Source organism: Amblyomma americanum, chromosome 3 (genome assembly GCF_052857255.1).
Source record: "Amblyomma americanum isolate KBUSLIRL-KWMA chromosome 3, ASM5285725v1, whole genome shotgun sequence".
NCBI lineage: Eukaryota > Metazoa > Arthropoda > Arachnida > Ixodida > Ixodidae > Amblyomma > Amblyomma americanum.
The window spans coordinates 46,133,052-46,151,023 of NC_135499.1; the positions used below are offsets into that span (position 1 = coordinate 46,133,052).

The 17,972-nt window shown below is 47.7% G+C and overlaps 6 non-coding genes across 6 annotated transcripts; all 6 read right to left on the reverse strand.

Annotated features, from left to right (window-relative positions):
* Window positions 1-3,829: 3,829 nt before the first annotated feature.
* On the reverse strand, window positions 3,830-3,911 carry TRNAS-AGA (transfer RNA serine (anticodon AGA)). The gene has a single exon. It is a non-coding gene; the product is annotated as a tRNA-Ser (tRNA).
* Window positions 3,912-10,590: 6,679 nt separating this feature from the next.
* On the reverse strand, window positions 10,591-10,672 carry TRNAS-AGA (transfer RNA serine (anticodon AGA)). Its single transcript has one exon. It is a non-coding gene; the product is annotated as a tRNA-Ser (tRNA).
* Window positions 10,673-15,606: 4,934 nt separating this feature from the next.
* TRNAS-AGA (transfer RNA serine (anticodon AGA)) lies at window positions 15,607-15,688 on the reverse strand. The gene has a single exon. It is a non-coding gene; the product is annotated as a tRNA-Ser (tRNA).
* A 490-nt stretch (window positions 15,689-16,178) lies between these two features.
* On the reverse strand, window positions 16,179-16,258 carry TRNAL-UAA (transfer RNA leucine (anticodon UAA)). The gene has a single exon. It is a non-coding gene; the product is annotated as a tRNA-Leu (tRNA).
* Window positions 16,259-16,334: 76 nt separating this feature from the next.
* On the reverse strand, window positions 16,335-16,416 carry TRNAS-AGA (transfer RNA serine (anticodon AGA)). The gene has a single exon. It is a non-coding gene; the product is annotated as a tRNA-Ser (tRNA).
* A 76-nt stretch (window positions 16,417-16,492) lies between these two features.
* Window positions 16,493-16,575, reverse strand: TRNAS-UGA (transfer RNA serine (anticodon UGA)). Its single transcript has one exon. It is a non-coding gene; the product is annotated as a tRNA-Ser (tRNA).
* Between the last annotated feature and the right edge of the window lie 1,397 nt (window positions 16,576-17,972).

The following is a 17,972-nucleotide window of genomic DNA, read 5'->3' on the forward strand; positions in this document are numbered from 1 at the left end:
GATAAACAATCAGGGGGAAATTTTTCCTGAGAAAAGCAATTGGAAGTAGCAGCCAAACAAATCGAGAAAGTAATTTTTGAGGATAGTGAAACAGAATGGACTTATACCAAATTAACTCGATTACTGGAGCTAGAGCTAGCTAAGGTGCGAGTAAAGCTAAAAGGGAAAAGATGCAAACCCAAGAGTTGGTCGGATGAGGAGGTCAAGAGGGCAATAGAAAAGCGCAAGGAAGCATCCAGGGAGCACAGATATTCCAAGAAGAGGGGGGAACCAAAACCCGAAGTAGACAGAAAATGGGATACCTTCATAAAGTGTAGAAGGGACGCATCCTATTTGATTAATGAGAAAATTAGAAGAAAGGGTGCCCAATGGATGTCAAAAGTAAATAAAAAGGATAGAAAATCAGCCCAAAAATTCTGGAAACATCTAAATGCAATGAGTAATAAAACTAGGCTAGAACAAAGGTTTATTGTTACAGATGAGGGTATTCGACTAGAAGGGGAAGAAGCAATAAAACACATAGGAACAAGGATGACGGAAAAATTTTCAGCAAAGCACGTGGTACATAATTTATCGAAGGAGGATAGACCGGTTACAGCAATAGCTTCACTTGAGCAAGGAGAGTGGGAAAGGGCAGAGAAGAAGGTTCCTAGTGGCACATCAACAGGACCAGATGGTATCCCGATTATGTTGATAAAGAAGTTAGGACCAAAATCCAAGCAAACATTAATACAGGTAGTGAACAAAATGATAGTGGATGAGAAAGTTCCCGATGAATGGCGATTAAGTAGAATGAACATGATATATAAGGGAAAGGGGGACAAAACAGACGTAAGTAACTATCGCCCCATAACAGTGACATCTGTGGTTTACAGGGTGGTGATGCAAATTATAAAGGATAGACTGCAGGCTTGGGTGGAGAACGAGGGGGCGTTAGGGGAACTACAGAATGGGTTCCGGAAACAAAGGAGGTTGGAGGACAATCTATTTTCATTGACACAGTGTATAGAAATTGCGGAAAAGGAACATAGGCCCTTATTGCTAGCATTTCTGGATATTAGGGGAGCCTATGACAACGTTACTCAGGAGCATTTGTGGGACATATTGGGCACATTGGATGTGAAAAATGGAGTAATTAATCTTTTAAAAGATATATATAGAGGTAACAGAGTGCTCATAAAATGGGAAAAAATGTATCAGGGCCTGTAGAGATACAGCGGGGGCTTAGACAAGGATGTCCTCTGTCCCCTTTGTTGTTCATGTTGTACCTGCAAGGTTTGGAGGCCAAGCTAGAGGGGAGCGGACTAGGCTTCAACCTATCTTTTTTCAAGCAAGGGGAATTGATTAAACAGACATTACCGGGACTAATATATGCGGACGATATAGTGATAATGGCTGACAACAAGGAAGACCGGCAGAAGTTGTTAGACATATGCAGTACAGAGGGAGATAGATTAGGCTTCAAGTATAGTAAGGAAAAAATCTGCAGTCATGATATTTAATGAAGAGAGCGGCGAGCATAGAATACAGGAGTTCGTGCTAAAAGTAGTGAATGAGTACAAGTATCTTGGGGTGTGGATAAATAACAGTGTTGAGTATCTGACAGAGCATGAAAAATATGTAATGAATAAAGCTAGTAGGAATGCAGCTGTCATGAAAAATAGGGCACTGTGGAATTACAATAGGTATGAGGTGGTAAGAGGGATCTGGAAAGGGGTGATGGTCCCTAGCCTGACCTTCGGGAATGCGGTCCTGTGCATGAGGCCAGATGTTCAAGCAAGGCTGGAAATTAGGCAACGGGGAGTAGGGAGGTTAGCTTTGGGAGCACATGGCAATACACCAAATCAGGGGGTACAGGGTGATATGGGATGGGCGTCTTTCGAGAGCAGAGAGGCTAGCAGTAAGATAGCATTTGAGGAACGATTGTGAAGGATGCAGGAAAAGCGGTGGGCAAGGAAAGTTTTTAGATACCTGTATATAAAGAATGTTGACACGAAATGGAGAAAGCGAACTAGAAAATTGACAAGCAAATATCTGGACAGCAGTAAGGGGGCAAATCAGCAATTATCGGTTAAGAAAAAGGTTAAAGGAACAGAGAGAGCTTTGTGGAAAACAGGGATGCTGACGAAATCGGCACTGGAAACACACCGGACCTTTAAACAGGAAATTGTCAAAAAAAATATCTATGATAATTGTAGGGGAAGTTCTTTGTTGTTTGAGGCCAGGACTGGAGTTTTGCGGACTAAGACGTATAGAGTCAGGTACCAGGAGATAGACACTTTGTGCATTGCGTGCGGAGAGGAGGAGGAAACAGCTGAACACTTGATACTTTTCTGCAAAGGGCTTCACCCTAGAGTGGAAGGCAGCGGGGCTGACTTACCCAAGGCATTGGGGTTTAGGGATAGTGAAGGGAAAGTGGATTTTAAGAGGTTAGAAGTAACCAAGCGAAGGTTATCTGATTGGTGGCTAAAAGCAAGACAGGAGTAAAATTTCACAAGACATGGCTAGGTGGCTTGAGCCACCGCCCGATGTAAAGGGTTCAGCCGTATCTATCCATCCATCCATCCATCCATGATCGCCTGGACTGGGCTGTTTTTGCTGGCGGCTCCTCAACGCCGCCAGCTGCGGGCTTGTCCCCTTCGTTGTCGGTCAGGTCGTGAGGTCGCTTGGCTGGGGCGGCGACGGTCGTCACACGGGCGCCGCTATGGTCCATCTGTTCCTCGCTGGTCGGTGGTTGGTCGACATTTTAAGCCGGATGGCTGGTCCCGTCGCTGGACGACCCTTCATTTGTCCCAGCAGGAATTACCGTCCCCGGTTCCTTCCCACCGCCGCTGGCCGTGTTTCCGTCGCCGCACGGGTGCCCCGAAGACTCCGTCGTCACCGCCGGTTTCGTCGTCACGTCGGTTCCCTTTGCCGCCTTTTCTGTCTCGGCGACGTCCATAATGTGCTCCGTCGTGTCGACCCCCATTGCCAGCCCGGTTGCCACTGCGTATGTGCGGACGCAGTCGCTGTCGGCGTGGCCGTAACGCCTGCCGAACGTGGCGTGGCCGACGTGGCCGAACGTGGCCCGTGCCATGACATAGCGCAAGCACTGCATCGGTCGCTCCGGCGCCACAACAAGGGCCAACTCCCCGGCGACACGTATCTGGTGAGGCAGATCGTGGACCTTCAAACCAGGTTTCAGTTTTAGGAGCACAGTTCGTGTTGTAGATCCCTTGTCGTGGACGCCATGGACGCGCCACCGTTCCCGTGTAACTTCGGTTACCTTCCCGAACGCAGCAAAAGCCGTCCGGATGTCTTCGTCGGCCACGCCTTCCAGCATCCAGTGGAGTCGTAGCTTGACTTGTTGGTCTTCCGGATCGATGATAAGACATCACCGTCCTTTCACTTTCAGTTCCTTGAAGGCGAGAAGCCTCTTGGCTCCTTCAGCGGTCTTGAAAGTCACAGCCCAAACGTGGTTGATTTGGTACGCCCCCAAAGCCACCACGTCAGGGAGCGTACCAGCCTGGGCCAGCGCATCACAAAAATCCTCGACCCGAAAGGGCCTAACACGAACATCACCGTGCAGAAAAAGTGTGTTTAAAACCACACGTCCGGTAGGCAGCTGTGGCAAGATAACCTGATAATCCGTATCTTCGTTTCCCTCGATCCTGTTTCCGCGGCCAGCAAGAGCCGCTGTCGCCGCTCCGCCGGAGCTCATGATCCTGCGTCCGTCACGCTCGGTGGCCGGAAGTAGAATGCGGCCACGACTGCCACATGAGGTGCACACGCTGAGTATGCCCTCTTTCACTGTGCGGGAAGGGGCAAAAGAAATAGAAACGCCCTTTCGCGCAGTCGACAGGATTCGCTCCTGTGCGGGGAGACCCCAATGGATTTCTAGTCCATCGCCTTAACCACTCGGCCACGACTGCTTTTTTTTCTTTATTGCATGAATATACACATCGATAAAATATCGTAGTTTCCATGCCCCTTGGCAGACAACCATGTCTAATGGGCTTTCATTACAACACGTTGGTCCATCAGACTCAATACATCATCCGCATTGTCCTGCTGCTTCAGGACTTCTCTTAATTTATACATATGTTCGACAAAATAATCACATACCGATCGTGCATCCAAGTCACAATGTCTTAAAGCCATTCTACACCTCCAAATGCTGTGAAGGCCCAATAACATAATCTAATCATACTGTGCAACATCACTTTCAGTGGTCAGGTACCGAATTCCGCGCGGTGTCAATGGCAAGTCTTTTTTTAGGGTTCTTTTCAAAACATCCCAGTAGAACACTGCATCCAAACAATCCAGGAACACGTGTTCTAACGTCTCTGGCTTTCTACAAAAGAGAAAGTTTGAGCCCCAAGGAACAGAGAGGCCCTTTTCCCCTAGCCATGGTTTTACTGGTAGGGTTCCTGTATGCAATTTGAAAAAGAATGTTTTAACGCCAGGCGCAACAATCATCTTAACTCGCCTGAGAACGTCTTTTCCAGGGCCTTCGCAATATAAGATTCTGCACAGTGGAGCTGGAAACAACTGCTCAACAAGATCCTTTTAGTATCGCTTCGGCGTTACACTCGCTAAATACTCTAGAGAGAACCGCACTTGCAAAAACCTGAATGACCAGACCACCTCTCGCAGGAAGCGAGACACTGTGTACCTCCGAGCATTGCACGAAGAGACAATGAATTCTGGAAGTGCACTAGATAGCATGGTTTGTATGAATTATCGCAAGAAGGCGTCATTTTGGTCACTCAAGAAACAAAATCTTAAAACCACCTGCCGTACATATAGATGCATAAGAGACAGTCCTCCGACCTTTACCCTCCGGAAGAGATTATCTCTGCGAATTCGTTCCCAATTGGATGCCCAAATAAAAACAGCAAAGACCCGATGGAACCTTTGGATATTGCTTCGTGCACAATATAATACTTGGAGTAAATACATGATCCTTGCAACAAGAAAGGTGTTACATACAGCAGCACGCGCGAAAATGGAAAGGTTACGGCCCATCCACCCTTTCGTACTGTCCCGAATTTCTTCTGCTTTTTCATTCCAGTAACTGGTATTCTCCCCATATTTGTCCAGCGGGACTCCCAAACTCCGGGAGTTGTAGCCCATCGGACCCCGCAGAACATTTCTGGCTCTAAGTCCCATTGCCCATGCCAGACTCCGAGACATTTGTCTAAATTAACAGCGCTGCCAGTTTGCCTGCAAAACCTTTCAGTTACTTGTAACGCTTCTACAACACTTTTTCGGTCTTCACAAAAGAGCGCTACGTCATCAGCGTATGCCAGTATTCTCACCTCACACGCTGCCAACCTAAAACCTCGGATGTTCCCACTCACAGTTATCATCCTGCAAAAAGGCTCCAAATAAATTGCAAAAAGGAGAGGGGCCATTGGACATCCTTGTCGAGCAGATGCCCTTAGATCAATTCTTTCAGATAACAGTTTGTTTATCACAAGGCGTGTCGAGCAACATGCATAAGCCATTTTTATCCCTTTGAGAACAACTGAACCAATACCAATATGTTCCAACAAACTGTAGAGTATTTCATGAGACACGCGATCGAACGCTTTTTCAAAGTCAATTTAAACCATAGCCACTTTCTTATTTAGAGCATCGCAGCACTCGAGCACGCTGCGTGCTACATGAATATTTTTAAATATGCTTCTGGTTTTTATTCCACACGTTTGTTGAAGTCCTACAATATCCTTTATGACGTATTGCAATCGTTTAGCTATCACTTTCATCAGAATTTTATAATAAACGTTTGTTAACGTAATTGGTCTATATCCTGTAACATTTACCAGTTTGGCTGGGTCATCTGTCTTGGGAATTAAGACCGTATGGGCACTGTTAAACGAAGGTGGCAGCTTACCGACCTCAAAGCACTCCTTGAAAAGGTTATAAAGCATAGCGGCAAGGTCATATTTAAAGCTCTTATAAAAGGCCGCACTCAAACCATCAGGTCCCGGCGACTTTCCGGCATCCAGTTCATCAATTGCAGTCATTTTTTCCTCAATACTTAATTCCTTCTGTAGTTCTTCAGTGATCTCATTTCCTAATATTGGCATAAGTGGAAAAAAGTTCTCCCGAAACCCTTCTTCCCTTGGTGCTTTGCTTGCAAACAGATCACGGTAATGTTCTACGAATGCACTCGAAATTCCAGCTTGATCACTCAGGATTTGCCCTTTGTATTCGATAACTGAGATCTCGTTAGAGCGCGCGTATCGCTTTTCATCTGAGAGCGCGCGTTTTGTTGGCGTTTCGCCAGTAAGCCATTTTTCCGTGCGTGCACTCTTATCGCTGCCCCTCTGTACTTCTGAGCATCTAAAGCTTCTAGCCTAACTTTGACGCCCTTTATATCATGCATGAACATGCCCGGCGTTTGTTTTTCTTCACGCCCTAAATTTGCCAGAAGCTCTCGCAGCTGCTTCTCTTCTTTTTTTCCCTCATACTTTATTATGCTTGAACGCTCAATGGCATGAATTCTCACCTCCTGCTTAAAGCGTTCCCAAGGTTCAATACATCCTGCTTCACTATTATTAAACATATCCATGCTTTCCTTGACTTTTCTTAAAAATATGTCGTCTTCTATAAGCCTTGAGTTTAGCTTCCACATATGCCAGTTCATTTTTGTTTTACGCTGCTTTCTTCCTCCCAAAGTTACCGTAACTAGGCAGTGGTCACTAAAGGACACTTGCTTCACTTCATACTGCTCACAGGAAGGCGACAACTCCGGCGACACGTATATTCTGTCGAGTCGTGCGTGGCTACTTCCTTGAAAATGCGTACAATGCACATGTTTATGACTTTTCGCCAGGTCCATTACGTCCTCTAAGCTGCACTCGTTCAGGACACTCTTCAACAAATCAGCATTCGGGTCTTCTACATTTTTTTCTTTTGAACAATCTTTAGGGTCCAAAACAGAATTGAAATCACCCAATAATATGAGCACTCGACTGCACTCAAGGAACGAACCTAACTGTTCAAAAAATCCGCGGCGTTCCTTTTGTATCGTAGGAGCATACAGGACAACAACCCTCACTGCGAGTGTTTCGTATGTGAAGTCACACACGATAAACAGCTCCCTTGCACAAGTTATTTGTTCCTCTACTATGCCTATGTTTTTCCTCAGGAAAAGACAGCATCCCGCCGACAAACCAGCCGCATGGCTTACACAAACATTGAATCGTGACCGAAAACCAAGCACCATGTTAACTGTTTGCTGGTCATCCTCAACTTTTGTTTCTTGAATAGCCGCGATATCTAGATCTAACTCGCCGAGCAGTCGGTTCAACTGCACTTGCTTAAGCTTCGAGGCAAGTCCTCGTACGTTCAGAGTGCCAATTTTTAGCGGTTTCTTCAAGTAAGCCATAGCTTACACACAGAAAACAAACAACAGTGCTTATAACGCTCACTGCTTCGGTCTCTCGTCGCGAGTGAGCGACGAGGACCGTGACAAGGCTAACTTGCCTTTCTTGGCTCCCTCCCATCTCCAACGCCTTTCTAGCCGACGAAGCTCTCGGTCCGTAGCCGGTGCCGTTTCGTAGTCACGAGTTCGCTTAATGGAAGCGACTGTCGCATCCATCGGCGCCTCGGAGTCGTGGTCGCCTGTAGTGCCCTCCTTCGTTGGCTCTTCTGGCGGCACAGCAGCATCCGCCTTCTTGCCAGTCGTTTCTGCAGCGGGTTCACCTTGTGACTTCTCGTTGCCAGCAGGCAGCTCTGGCTGCTGGAAAGCAGGGCCGTCGCTGAGTCCTGAAAGGGGCGGGGCTCCGGCGTTCTCCAGTTTTTTTTATTTATTTATTGATACTGCAATCCCGTAGTTGGGATTTTATCAGGGTGGGGATACAAACTAGGCAGTTTAACAAAACAGGCAAAGGTAAACAAAAATAACAGTGCAAGTTGAAGCTCTTCTGTACCATTGCGAATACAACAATTAAACATATACAACAGAACAGTGAAATAGCAAATGCAATAAAACTAGGTGATATGTTGCGAGAACAATGTCAGTGACGGCTGCAGCACTTCATTGTTAGCGAGGTTATTCCAATCGGAAATAGTTCGTGGAAGGAATGAGTATTTAAAGCAGTTATTTCGAACGCGAAAAGGAGTTAAAGCTAGCTGGTGTCGTTGTCGCGTCGCATATCCGGACGAAAAAACAAGCAGATCGGTGAGTTCTGTAGTGTCTTTTGATTAATTGATACATTATTTAAGTCGTGCACAACGATTTCGCTCAGTTATTGTCGGAAGGCCAGCTTGGATTAAAAGATGTGTTACTGATGTACGTCGGTAATTGTTATATATGTAGCGTGCCGCCCTCTTTTGAACCTTCTCTATTTTATTCATGTTAGTTTGGGTGAATGGGTCCCAAATGATAGCAGCATAATCTAAGGTAGGCAGAACAATACATTTGTAAGCAAGTAGGCGAACAGATGGGGTAGACAACCGCAATGCCCGTCTCAAGAAAAACAATTTACGAAAAGCGTTACACGTTATGAAGTCAATATGTTTATTCCAGCTAAGAGTGTTAGTGACCCAGAGCCCTAGATATTTATATTCTGTTACTTCTGTCATTGTCATGTTGTTAATAAAATAATCGAAGGGTAAGGCTTTCTTTTTGTGAGTAATTCTCATTAGTAGAGTTTTTTCAAAGTTATGGACATTTGCCATGCTTCACACCATGCGAAAACTGTTTACAACGCATTATTAAGTAATAGCTGATCGGAGACATTTTACTTGTCTAAATAACACAATCATTAGCGTAAAGTCTAATTTTCACAGGAATGTTAGTGAAAATATCATTAATATATATTAAACACAACAGAGGCCCAAGAACAGAGCCCTGAGGGACGCCAGAGTGAACTGTAAGCCTGTCAGAAGAATTATCATTAAAAACAACGAATTGTTCTCTGTTTGAGAGGTAGGCTGAAATCCATTTTACTAGTTGTTCGTTATGAAGTACTGTGTCTAATTTATAAAGTAACTTTTCGTGAGTAACCTTATCAAAAGCTTTCGAGAAGTCCATAAATACGGCATCAAACTGCGTTCCATTGTTAATTGACGAGGCAAAATCACGTATAGTTTCGACTAGCTGTGTACAAGTTCAGTAACCCCTCCTGAATCCATGCTGACACTTAGTAAAAAAATTATTAGCTTCGAGAAAGTTTGATATGCGATTGTGAATTATGTGTTCAAGTAGTTTACAAGCAGTCGATGTGAGTTAAATAGGGCGGTAGTTCTTGATCAATCGCTTGTTTCCACTTTTATGAAGCGGTTTCACTCTAGCAGTGCCCCCAGTCTCTCGGAATTTGACCTTCATTTAAGGACCTTGTAAATAAAACAAACAAATATTTAGATGTCCATTGTGCATATCTTTTCAAAAAGGCATTAGGTATGTTCTCTGGTCCAGGTGATTTCTTTATATCAAGGCCAAGTAACATGTTTAAAATTCCATGTTCACTAATTACAAGGTCATCCAGAGGCGGCAGTGAAGCTTCAAATTTTGGAAAGATATTATTGTCATCAGTAAATACGGACTTAAAATGTTCATTGAATACATTAGATACTGTTTGTGCATCACTGACCAGAACACCATTGATTTCAAACTCATTATTGATCCTCGAGGTTGGAGAGACCAAACGCCAGAATTTCTCGGGATACTCTGATATAAAGTTCCTCCGCATAGTTCCTCTTGGTCCATAAGCAGCTCGCTTCCGTCGTCTTGCGCCGGAGCAGTACCCGTGGCCACACGAGCGTACGTGTGGACGCATCCTTCCCGTTCGTGTCCGAAGGACCGACACAAGCTGCACCTCGGCCTGCGGCAGTCGCGTCGAATATGTCCCGTCCTCTTGCACCGTAGGCATATTGGTGGACGTCCAGGCACCACCACTAACACTTGCCCTGCGTAAAACTTGAACATGTGGGGTAAATCATCGATCGAGAGCCCCTCCTTCAGAAAAATACGCACCAGCCGGGTTGCCGACTCGGCGTCTTCGAAACCCAGACTGTTACAATGCTCACATCTGTCACACCTCCGAACTCTTCAAAAGCCTTCTGCACAGACTCATTCGACACATAGAAGGGCACCCAGTGCACCCTGAAGGCCAACTCACGTTTGTTGGGTTCAATGACTGCACAGTAGCGTTTTTTCACTTCCAGTGCTCCTTCTGTCAGTAGTCGTTCCTTCGCTTTCGCAGTTTTCAGCTTCAACATCCACACATGCGACATTTAAAAGGGCCCAATGCCAGCCACGAAGGGTAGAACACCGGCTGTTTCCAATGGCTCGCGAAAATCCTGTATGCGATAAGGCCGCCCGGCAATATCGCAGTGAAGGAAAACCGTAGTCTTCATCGCGTCTCCCGTAGGCAGCGTAGGTAGAACTAAGCGATAGCCCACTGTTGGCCGTCGCTCACTGAAACCTCGGCCAGGCATGACCGATAACGAAGCGCGCTCAGAGCTTCGCATCATACGTACGTACGCTGCGGCGGCCGGAAGCGAAATGCCACGACTGCCACATCAGGTGCACGCGCTGAGTATGCCCTCTTTCACTGTGCGCGAAGGGGCAAAAGAAATAAAAACGTCCTTTCGCGCAGTCGACAGGATTTGAACCTGTGCGGGGAGACCCGAATGGATTTCTAGTCCATCGCCTTAACCACTCGGCCACGGCTGCCACTTTTTTTTTTCTTTATTGCCTGACTTCGGCAAGAACCACAATACACAAATACACTTACAGCGCACAATGAACAACACTTGACACTATCCACCTGGTGGGTTGTGGCTTCGTCATATTAAAACTCAAACTCTCTAAGCGCCACCAATGGCTCTACTCTTTCAAGCCACTCGGGTGCTTCAGGAGCGATTTTCTGAATTTCAGTATACTTGTACGTACACTCCTGAAAATAGATCCGCGCTGGCCGTGCATCAGGATCGCAATGATATCCTGCCATTCTGGAGCGCCAAATACAGTGGACGCCCATTAGCATAATAAGGTCGAATGGTGTCCCATCCTCACTCTCTACAGGCAAGTACCGTATTCCATGAGAGTCTAGCGGAAATTCCTTTTTTAAAGTCCTTTGCAAGATGTCCCAGAAGTATACCCCTTCCCAACAATGCAAAAAAACGTGGTCTATTGTCTCCGGTTGTTTACAGATTAAACAATGTGATCCCCAAGGTAGAAATAAATGCTTCCCCTCCAAAAATTTCTTTACTGGTAGTGTTCCGGTATGTAACTTTAAGAAGAATGTTTTTGCCCTTGGCGGCACCTGCATCGCCTTCACACGCTTAAGTAGGTCGCGTCCCAGGCCTCCACTGTATATCGCCCTGTACATAGGTTGTGGAAGAACTACATCGCACAAATCCCTATACAACTTCTTCCTGCTAACAGAAGACAAATACTCATACGAAAACCGAACAGATAGGAATCGAACACTCGCGACAACCTCTCTCAAGTAACCAATAATACGTCCCGATAAATTTTCGGTTGAGACAACAAAATCCGGCAGTGATTTCCAAGCCTTAATTGGCACACAGTGCGCAAGAACGGATCCCTTACATCACGCACAAAAAAAAATCTGCTTACGAACTGCCACCGAAGTGCCCCAGACTGAGGCCACCATCCTTGACCCGCATAAACAAATTCGTCCGGCTGCATCGTTCCCAGCCTGCAGCCCATACAAAAGCGGCAAAGATCCGGTGCAATCTCTGTACGTTCATCCTTGCACAATACAACACTTGCATCATGTACCACAACCTAGACATAAAAAACAGATTACACACTGTGGCCCTTGCGAAAATTGACAGATGATGCCCTTTCCACCACTCAACCTTTTCACGCATGGCTTGCGTCTGTTCTCTCCAGTACGGTTCGCTATCGCGATAACGGTCTATAGTGCGACGCCCAAGTACTTTACTGGGGTCGTCACCCAGGACATGTTCGCAAAATTGTCGTGCTTCATTGGCCATTCTCCGTGCCAAAACCCCAGGGACATTGACCAATTCACTTTACTGCCTGTGACTTTAGTGAATTCTTTTACACATGCCACGGCCTCGGTTACACCTTCCCGATTCACTGTGAACACTGCCACATCATCCGCATAGGCCTGCAGCTTAACTTCTGCCGCCTGAAGCTGGAGCCACGAATTTTTTCATTTTTCATGATATTCAAACACAACGCTTTGATGTAAATGCAGATTAGAAGGGGGCTAAGGGGACAACCCTGGCGCACCGAACGCTGCAGGACGATGGGGGCCCCCAAACTCTTATTTACAATTAGTCTTGTCGTGCAGCTCCGGAACGCCAAGGCCACTCCCTCGCGAATAATGGACCCTGCATTTACATGGTCGAGTATGCAGAACAGGATTTCGTGCGGAACACAATCAAATGCTTTCTCAAGATCAAGCTGAAGTATTGCTACACCGCTATTTGTATGATCACAACATTCAAGCACACACCTCGCTCTATGAACATTGGTAACAATGGAGCGTCCCTTGATCCCACACGTCTGGTGAGGACCGACTATATCTTGAATAACTGACTGTAGTCTACGGGCTAAAATCTTCACGAAAACTTTATAATCTACGTTTGTGAGTGCGATAGGGCGATATGCTGTGACCTGTTGTACCTTTTCTGCTTCATCATATTTAGGAATTAATACTGTGTGGGGTGTACCGTAAGACGGAGGCAATTCATTTACTTTTTAGGCTTCATTATACACTGCTGTCAGTACTGGCACTATTTCGTGTTTATATGCTTTAAAAAGCCGCGCTTAATCCATCAGGTCCAGGTGATTTTCCAAGGTTCAAATTTTCTATCGCATGCTCGACCTCTGACGCAGTTATCGACAGCTCCAACCTTTCTTTCTGTTCGTCATCTAGTCGCGGTAAAACGCCAAGAAACTTTTCCTTGAATGCGCTCACATCCACTTCTTGCTTTGGAAACAGCACCTGATAATATTCAAGAAATGACTTCTGGATATGACGGCTTTCTCCAGATAACGCCCCACCCCAATCAATCTTTTCAATGTGGTTTCGCTGAGCATGCGCTTCTTCAATTCCTAGCGCTCGTTTTGACGGTGTCTCCCCAGTTGCTACATCTTGCGCCCTAGCCCGCACAAGCGCGCCACGATAGCGTTCTTCATCGAAGAGTTCAATTTTGTGTTTTATTTTTCTAATGTCGTCTATCCATTTTCCAGGCTCTTCGCTTTCTTTTTCGACAAGCTTAGCCAGTAAAGATCTTACATTTTCTTCCTCACGCTTCTCCTCTTGTCGCATACAGCTTGACCTTTCGATCGCTGCTATCTTTATTTGTTGTCTGCAAAGTTCCCACTGCTGCCATAATTTCAGTTCCCCGCCTCTCTAATTTGCCGATTTCTTCATTTACTTTCCTGCTAAAGATGTCGTCTGTAATGAGCTTATTATTTAGTTTCCACATCTCCCAAAAAAACTGATTTCCTCTTTTCTTTGTCCCTATCCCACACTCCCCTAAACAATGATCAGAAAATGATACCGGTACTACACTGTAGGTACTGCATTTTGAAATAACATCCGGCGACACATAAATGCGATCTAGCCGTGCATGGCTTGAGCGCTGAAAATGTGTGAACCTCACACAACGCTCGCCTTCTAAACATTCCGCCACATCATCGAGGTTGCACGTCGCTATAACCTCTGAGAGTGAGTGCCTCAGTGCTTCTGTCCCTAAACGCCCGTGCACTGGTTTTATCACACCCTCTCAGGACGCAATTGAAGTCACCCATGACGATCAGGGATTTCTCACAAATTAAGTACTTTTTAAGGCTCTAAAAAAAAAAAAACTCCTTTCATCCACCGCATTTGGAGCGTACACAAAAATTATGCGCCAATATGTTTTGTTGTACACGAAGTCAACCAAAACACATCTACCCGATGGACACGCCATATATCCCTGGACCTCAAATCCCGTTACATACTTAACAAAAATGACACAGCCCGCAGACGTGCCTATAGCGTGGGACACTACTGCAAAAAACCTAGACGTGAAACGTCGCACCATGTTCCCGGTCTCTTCCCCGTCAATTTTCGTGTCCTGCGCTGCCAAGACGTCAATGTCATGCTCAGTTAAAATGCGTGATACCTGGCTCTGCTTCTTCTTGCGTGCCAGTACCCTGACGTTAAGTGTACCGACTTTTATGGGGGACGCAGGAGCCATTTTCATACAGAAGAGGCCGGGAACATGATGCTTACCCTTCCCGTCTAGCGCGTGGCTAGACGACGTCTTTGACACCGGAGCCATCCGGTGCTGGTTCCAGGCCTGGCTGCGGAGGCGGTCTGTCGAGGGTTCTCCTCTCCGTCGACACGTTAGGTCGTGGTCGGATGGATGGCCGCCGTCCTTGGGTCGTTCTTGCCGGCGGCTCCTCGACACTAGGGGCTGCCGCCTTGTCTCCATCGGTTCCGGTCTGGGCATGTAATCTCCTCGCTGGGGCAGGACCACTGGTAGTACGGGCGCCGCTCTTGTCATGGTTCTCGTTCGGAGTCGCTGGCTCGGTTTCTTGAGAGCGCCGGCGAGCTTATTTCATCACTCGACGCCTCCATCCCATTTGTCGAAGATTCTGCCCCTTCAGGCTTCCACCCACCATCGCTGCTGGATGGTCCCGAAGAGTCCGTCGCGCCAGCGTGCTTTTCGGGTTCGCCTATGCCTTTTGCAGATTCTTCGGCCTAGGCTATACGTCCATCAGGAGCTCCGCAGAGTCGTCTTTCGACACAGCGCCCGTAGCCACCTCATAAGTGCGGACACAGACGGCGTCCGCGTGACCGTACCGCCGACACTTCGTACAGCGGGGAACTTTACATTCACGCCGCACGTGACACGTACCGTGGCAGCGCAGGAACTGCATTGGAGTTCCAGGCGCCACGACAAGAGCCAACTCTCCGGCGACGCGTACCTGGTGTGGTTGGTCATCCACTTTAAGACCGGGCTTCAATTTCAGTAGGACAGTTCTTGTCGTTGAGCTCTTGCCATTGACGCCTTGGATCTGCCACCGCTCTCGCGTAACGTCAATCACTTTGCCAAACGCCGCTAATGCCGTCCGGATGTCGTCGTCGGCCACACCATGAAGCATCCAGTGTAGCCGCAGCTTTACCTGTTGGTATTCCGGGTCGTTGATAAGGCAGCGGCGTCTCTTAACTTGCAGCTCATTGAAGGCGAGCGACTTCTTTGCTGCCTCCGTGCTCCGCAGGGTGACTCCCCACACATGGTTGATTTGGTACGCCCCCAACGCGACCACGTCGGGGAGTGTACCGGTTTCGGCCAGGGCGTCACGGAAATCCTCGACCCGAAACGGCCTCGCTCGCACGTCTCCGTGAAGAAAAACCGTGTTGAAAACAACACGTCCTGTTGGCAGTGTCGGCAAAACGATCTGGTAATCCTTATCTTCACAGTCTTCAATCCTGTTCCCGCGGCCGTCGAAGGCCGCTGTCGCCGCCACGCTGGAGCCCATGATACTGCGATCCGATCAGCTCGGCGGCCGGAAGCAGAATGATGGCCACGACTGCCACATCAGGTGCACGCGCTGAGTATGCCCTCTTTCACTGTGCGGGAAGGGGCAAAAGAAATAAAAACGTCCTTTCGCGCAGTCGACAGGATTCGAACCTGTGCAGGGAGACCCCAATGGATTTCTAGTCCATCGCCTTAACCACTCGGCCACGACTGCCACTTTTTTTTTCTTTATTGCCGGGCTTCGACAGAGTACAACAAAAAACATACACGGGTAGACACCCAAACTACAAAAAGGTAGCCTACAGTTCCCAGAGGGGCAGGCCTTGTCAGTTTAAAATTCCCTGAGTACCGTCAAAGGTTCGAGCTTTGAAAGCCACTCAGGGGGAGATGCTTGTGTTTTCAGAACCTCGATGAACTTGTGCATTGTCTCACGGAAATGCAATCGCGCAGGCCGCGCATCCGGGTCACAATGAAATCCTGCCATTCGGGAGCGCCATATGCTATGGAGGCCCGCGAGCATTACTATATCAAACGGCATGCCATCTTTTGCTGTAGGCAGGAATCGGATTCCATATGGATCCAATGGTAATTCTTTTTTGATAGTCCTTTGAAGGACGGCCACGACTGCCACATCAGGTGCACGCGCTGAGTATGCCCTCTTTCACTGTGTGGGAAGGGGCCAAAGGAATAAAAACGTCCTTTCGCGCAGTCGACAGGATTCGAACCTGTGCGTGGAGACCCCAAGGAATTTAGTCCATCACCTTAACCACTCGGCCACGACTGCCACATCACATGCACGCGCTGAGTATGCCCTCTTTCACTGTGTGGGAAGGGGCAAAAGAAATAAAAACGTCCTTTCGCGCAGTCGACAGGATTCGAACCTGTGCGGGGAGACCCCAATGGATTTCTAGTCCATCGCCTTAACCACCCGGGCACGACTGCCACATCAGGTGCATTCGCTGAATATGCCCTCTTTCACTGTGCGGGAAGGGGCAAAAGAAATAAAAACATCCTTTCGCGCAGTAGACAGGATTCGAACCTGTGCGGGTAGACCCCCAATGGATTTCAAGTCCATCGCCTTAACCACTCGGCCACGACTGCCACGCGGAGGGCGATCGTTCGGCATCTCCCCATGCGGAAGATGCGTAACTATATTCTTTTGCGCATTCGACAGCATTCCAAATTTTTGTGGGGAGATCCTGTAGGATTCTTTAACTCCTAGGCCGTGGAGGATAAGGATGTTATGAATAAAACCATTGCTAGAAATCCATTATCGGAAGAATGGCTACAACGGAGGTCAAAAGCTTACGGGAAACGTGATTTGTTCATGGCATAAATTATTTGGAAGCCACTGGATGGACCCTGAGATGAAGGCTTGCAACCTGCGTTTCGGTGCGGGAACCCTGCAGAGCCCGTCATTTTGAGGCCACCTGCCCAAGCTACATGTGGAGATAGCGTTTTCGGCGATACGTACGCCAACACAAAGTTTTGACGGGTAGTGCACGTAATTCGTGCCATTGAAAGGCATTAACCAGGCTTTAGTCGCGGCACTGGAGAGAGCAGACGCTAATTTAACATAAGTGTGGCGACTGCCTGTGCGGGTGCAGCTTTGTCAGATGGTCTTGGGTCCTTTGCGTTCAGCGCCCTTTATGGCTCTGCCCGCGACTCGGACGTACAGGTCACAGGTAAGCACAGCCGGCGCCCGCTGTTTGGGGTTAGGTGCAGGCCCTCCGGCGGAGTGCCCCGGGGTACAGGATATGGGCATGAGTGACACACGCACTCACGCCGATCATAGGTAAGGGAAGCTCACCGCCCCAGTCGACGAAACGGCGGGCTGCCTCGATCATTTACAGGGTTGGCCGAATGCGCCGGAACCCATACAATTCAAATCTGGAGGTTTTCGAGGAAGATGTTGCGGAAGAGTTCGATAGTGGATAGGTAGTCCTTTCCCACGGCAGTGTCTGACCACCGCAGTTTTAGAGTCGCCAAGGATTAACATTTCTCAGGTGTAATCGATGGCAAATGCTATATGGCCGCCTCTTCGGCTTCAGCCGGGCTGTCGGGTAGGATGAAGCGGCATATAGGGGTGCGCCACTGTGACTGACGACAGCTAGTGCAAGCTTTTTTGTAATGTTCACCGACGTATCCACGTGCGCTGCCTCCTGGCTGTGAGCGAAGTCTTCCTGCAGGGCTTTTGCTCGAGCCTGACGGCGGGCTACGTGATGTTCAGGGTGCATGTTCTTAGGAATGGGGATCATGAGGTATTCGTGAATCTCTCTAGGAACCGTGCACAGCAGGGGGCTTGAGACGGGGTAGCCTATCCCCATAGTTTGCGTTAGAACTGCTGTTGTCCTGTAACGATGAGCAAGCCGTTCAGTGACTATGGGCTTCCGCCACCTCTATGGCGGCATTTTGGAGACTGTGCATCTACTTAATATAAACGAACTTAGTCTACCTTCAGTTCAATTTAGGATTGGTCCGGCAAAAACGTTCGAATC